The 5374-nt window shown below is 45.3% G+C and overlaps 1 protein-coding gene across 2 annotated transcripts in view; it reads right to left on the bottom strand.

The window, feature by feature from the left end:
* ZHX2 (zinc fingers and homeoboxes 2) overlaps positions 1-5374 on the bottom strand; it is a 189018-nt gene that overhangs the window by 78208 nt on the left and 105436 nt on the right. The window lies entirely within an intron of this gene.

The following is a 5374-nucleotide window of genomic DNA, read 5'->3' as shown; positions in this document are numbered from 1 at the left end:
CTGGGCTCAGATCCCACCTGACCAAACTCAAGGGCTCTGGCTTCTCCACTGGCTTCCTAAAAAGGCCAGGTCACCCACTATGTAAATAGAGGAGAGTTAATGCCTGTAGTAGGTTAAAATTTGTGACCCCCAAAAGATATGTCCAAGTCCTAAATCTTGACACCTGTGCAAGTGACTATATGTGCAAATAGGGTCTTCGCAGATGTAATTAATTTAAGGATCTTGAGATGGCCCCTAAATCCAACGAGACACAGTACCATCAATTCTGCTATAACACTTGTTTTGAAAATGAAAATTTGCTGCAACGTGATTGACATATAACGAACAAGTTGAGCAGACTATGAACCGTGCATTTGTTCATGCTTGATTTCATCTACTGGAAAACTACGGAAACACAGAAACCTGCACCCAGCTGAACGGAGTTGCGCAGCTACACACGAAACACACATGCCCACACTCCAACACGTGCTGGGTACTTCAGTTTACCTTGTGTTATGAGCCATACCCATCCACATCTGGTGTGACAACTTTCTGATTTTACCCTCCTTCTACCACTCAGAATATTGTCTGACTGAACTCAAACATGCCAAACACCGTGAAGATGGTGTAAGACGGGCAACATTTCTTTCTGTTACAATATGGTCATCGTGAGTAATTAAACTAACTGTAACCACCACTCTCACAACCACTCTGTAGTAATTCACAAGCTGCAAGCCTTCCGACACTCGCTTCCACTAGCAAACTCAGGTCTTTCTGCAAGGTGAAAGTGTCACGTTTATTGTAGTATTTGTGTATTTCTAAACCATTTAATGTGTGTAAAACTGTGCTAGTGTTTTGATTAGGTGTATATCTTTTCTTAATATGTCACTGACAGTGTTTTTGAGTGTTGTGCCCCTAATCCCATTTTTCCATAAGCCCTGTGGCTTTTACTGTGCAATGTTGCATAGGGTGGTGGATTTTAGGAATGCATATGCTGTGTTAGATTCCATATGTGTGGTCATATATTCCACTGTATTCCATATGGCTTCTCCAAAGACATCCCATGTGTCCAAACAACTGGCTAGAGTTTCGCATGGAGTGATGGTCCGCTGAATAATGCATTATGTGGCATCGGTTTTCCCTCCTTACTTCCCTTCCCCCTGCCCTCTTGCCGTTCCCTGGGATTGCACATCTCCTCCCACCCCAACCCACCCCATAAAGGGTATCAGCTTTGCCTCAGCCTCTGTTTTCTAGGGAATCCAGACTAAGATAGAAGATTCGACATGGAGGAAATGCCAATGCAAAGCTGTAAGGTGGAACCAAGCTTGGTGTATTGGAGGAAGAAAACAGCTAGGGTAGCTGAACATGGTGATGAGAAGTAGTATGGTAGGAAATGAGGTCGAGAGCGAGGTTGGAGAGGCAGGCAAGGGTGAGATCATTCAGGGTTTGCACAGCCAGGGAGAGGCAAGGGGAGGTCAGTCCAAGTGCAATGAGAAGCTCTTAGATGGCTTTAATCCCTGGGTGTGATGCAATCTGGTTTATAGTCTACAAAGATAACTAGTGGACAGGTGAAGAATGGATTGCAGGATGCAAGACTGTAAGTGGGAGATCACTCAGGTCCAGGTGGAAGCTGATGGGGTCTGTATCCGGTGGCAGAAGCAGTGTTCAGAAGCGGCACACATCACAGTTGACCCTGTGTACTTGGGAGGAAAGGGAGAAGTCCTTGGGGATCCAAGGTCCAATTTTGTGTATTTCATTATTGTGCAATTTTGAGTTGAATCTTTAGAGGAAGAAAGAACTTTAAAAGATTAATGAAGATTCTTGAGGGTGGAGGCAAAGGACCACAGTCACAGTAGTTGCAAAAAGTGCAAACCTCATCCACTGGCTTTAGAATTTTAAATAAAAAGGGTGGGTGTGTGTGTAGAGAGAATTATGCAAGTAAAGGCTATTGTTTCCATTCACTCCTTCCAGGAAACAAGAACCACAACAAGATAAACTGCAGTGCAATGCTTGTCTGTGTCTGAAAAGTGGCCAAAGAAAGGAGAGATTAATCACCAAGCAAGGCGTATATCTCAGGGGCAGATTAAGAAAACAAGCTAGCAATTTTGAGTCTGATTAGGGCCTGCTAAAATCAGAACTTTCAGTTAGGAGCTACTCTTTTAACAGCCCCTTTTTCTAGGGGAGCAGGCATGGGATCTGGGAGGAAGACTGATTTAAGTTAATTAGACCCAGTGCTTAATTAAGTGTTCTCAGATAAAAACTGAATCCTTGCATGGTGAATGCAAACCTGGGTTCACAGCTTCGTTCAATTTGCTGGCAGCTGGAAGTTTTAAGGGGATGGGGGGCTTCTGTTAGGTGTGTGAATGTGGGCACTTTACTAATAGTGAGAGTCGTGGAGTGGTAGAAGGGGGCTTTGGGATGTGACAGAGCCCCTTCTCAGGAGACCCTGGCAGCCTGGAAAAGCAGAAAGGGCAAGGATCTCGGGGTCAGGGAATCTGGCTTCTAGTCCCATGGCGGCCTCGCCCCGGCAGGGTGACCTCGGGCAAGTCCATTCAGTGACTCCTATATGTTTTCATCACACAAGATCCCTTTTGTGATTCCATCCTCATGTGACTCCATTCCCATGCCCCAATAATAGAATCCAGGTTTTACAGTATTTTGCCCACAAACTGCATTTGTCAAACCTTCCTTCATTTTCATTTATGATTAATCAAAATACATACAATACCAGTGTTGTTGTTGGGTGCCATTGGGTTGATTCAGGCTCATAGCGTTCCCATGTGACACAGCAGAACTGCCCCTCTAGGGTTTCCTAGGCTGTAATCTTTATGGGAGCAGATCACCAGGTCTTTCTCCTGTGGAGCCACTGGGTGGGTTCGAACCACCAACCTTTTGGTTAGCAGTGGAGTGCTAAACTGTTGCACCACCAGGGCTCCCTTAATAATACCAATAAATAGGTAATATTTATCAAGTGCTTCCTGTGTTTGTTCCAGATACTGTTCTGAGTATATCCCATGAATTAGCTCATTTAATTCTCAACAATTCTAGGAGTAAACACTATTATTCCCATTTTACAGAGAAGAAAAATGGAGGCACAGAGAAGTAAAGTAACTTGTCCAAGGTCACACAGCTAGTTAATGGTGGAACAGAAATCTGGACTCAAGATTCCAATCAAATGCAAAGAAATAAGAGTTTTAGCTGCTAGTGCCCACCTTTTCCTCCTTTGCAGATCCTAGAGGCTGGCAGACATAATTTAACTGCTTCAGGCTTCAGTTTTCTTATCTGTAAAATACAGACACTCATTGTTGCCATAACCTTCCTGCAGGAGTGAAAAGGCTCTGCTGTCAAGGTGCTTTGGAAAAGCTTTGTAGAGACAGAAGGCACCAAGGAGAGGGTGGAGGAGCCTGAGCGTTCAAGCATGGATCCTTCCAGCAATTCTCGTGTGCCCAGCAAATGAACCGTCAGCGATATTGCCGCCAAGTCTGAGGAATCTGGTCGCGTAGGGCATTTGGTGTTAATCAAGTGTTAGGGCTTAGATGATGCAACCGTCTTCTGAGTCATTCGGGTTTGGTGCACTCAGGCTTTAGATGTGGAAGATTTTTTCCTCCTCTCTGTTTCTTGGGGAATCAACTGCAGAGTTTTCAGTTGTGATTTCCCTACTGTCTGAAGGGGTCAGATAATTGGGCAACATCTGTTTCAGATGCTCTCCAAGGTGGCGGCAGGGTTTTATCTTTTCTTCTGCTGTGGTACTCTCTCCCCTTGCAGCCTCTGAATCTCAGGGTTCCAAAGAGACAAAAATAGCTTATATTTATGGCATCCTCGCTGACCCTGTCCATGGGAGGCAGGAGTGAGGCTAAGTGCATAGACTCTGGAGTCAGTCAGCCTGCGTCTGAGGCCCAGCCCCACCACGGAGGGACCTTGGCTGAATCTCACTAAGCCTCAGATTCCTATCTGCAAAAACAGAACTAATACCAGTACCTCTCCCACAGTGTTGCTGTGAGGATGAAGTGAGAGAGGGCTAGGTACACTTTCACCAACAGCACAAACACTCAATAAATCTTAGTCATTAATTTTAAATTCATTTACCTCTCATGACAACCCTGAGGGAGGTAAAATTCTCTCCACCTTATGGATGTGGAAACAGTGGCTCATAGAAGGTAAGAGGCATGTCCAAGACCATGTGTCTGGAAGAGGCTGAATCAGGATTTGAAGGCAGCTGAGGGCTGCACTGGGAATTGGTGGTGGTGCAGAGAGAGAGACAAGGTTGCCTGACACACCTGGCTTTGTCACTCTGTGGAAGTCATGTAAGCTCTCTGGGCCTCAGTTTCATTGTCTATGAAATGAAATGGGAGTATTATCAGCCCTTATTGTTACTGTTATGGATCAGAAGCCCCAGTGGCACAATGGTTAAGCACTAAGCTGCTAACCAAAAGGTTGGTGGTTCGAACCCACCAGCTGCTCTGTGGGAGGAAAGACCTGGCAATCTGTTCCCATAAAGATTTCAGCCTAGGAAACCCTACTCTGTCATATAGGGTCACTATGAGTTGGAATCAACTAGACAGCACACAACAACATTGTCATGGACACCCAGAGGTGCCTCAGAACAAAGGCCTGGTGATCTAATTCTGCAAAATCAGCCACTGAAAACCCTATGGAGCACATTTCTACTGATACACATGGGGCCACCATGAGTCAGAGTCAACTTGACGGCAATTGTTTTTTTTTAAATTTTTGGTTTTATTGTTATGGAAAATATCAGGTTCAAAATAAACTCAAGGTATTGCGATACTATAAAAAAAAAAAAAAAAGATGCAGAATTAAAAAAATCCTTAAACAGGCCTTTCTTTCATTTGACCTCCATTTCCAGGCACAATGCCCTCAAGGCAAACCTTGAGTTCCCAGGGCTGTGCTGTCCCTGCTCTGCAGGGAAGTGGCTTAGGAGAAGCAATGCATTCCTAGCGCTATGGAGGTCCTCTGCTGTCTAGCCACTGGTTCCATTTGTCACTGTGGACGCCCTGCGTGATGTGGAAGACACAGATGCTGATGCCACACGTGTGGAGGATTCACTCTGAGGTCGACTCTACTGTGTGTCTTCTGAAGCAGAAGACGTTATGTGAATATCCAAGTCTGTCTTTGAGGACTCCTCCTCTACAGCTTGATGGTTTCATCAGGTGGATACTGGGAAGCATGTTACTGATTGTAATCACAGTCCCGACTCTTTATCCCTCCCTGTACCCATGCTCTTTGTCATGGCGCCTGGTAGAGCCCTCCCACTGTGACTTGCACTGTGTGTTTGTGTTGACCAATCAGATGTGATGTAAGCTGAGGCTTGAAAAAGCACTTGTACCTTTCTGCATGTGCCCTCACTCCTGTGCCACAGCCAGGGGAAGATGCC

The sequence above is a fragment of the Trichechus manatus genome, unplaced genomic scaffold, assembly GCF_000243295.1.
Source record: "Trichechus manatus latirostris isolate Lorelei unplaced genomic scaffold, TriManLat1.0 scaffold00022, whole genome shotgun sequence".
NCBI lineage: Eukaryota > Metazoa > Chordata > Mammalia > Sirenia > Trichechidae > Trichechus > Trichechus manatus.
The sequence above is the reverse complement of the archived record's forward strand: the minus strand, read 5'-3'. Positions and strand labels throughout refer to the sequence as shown.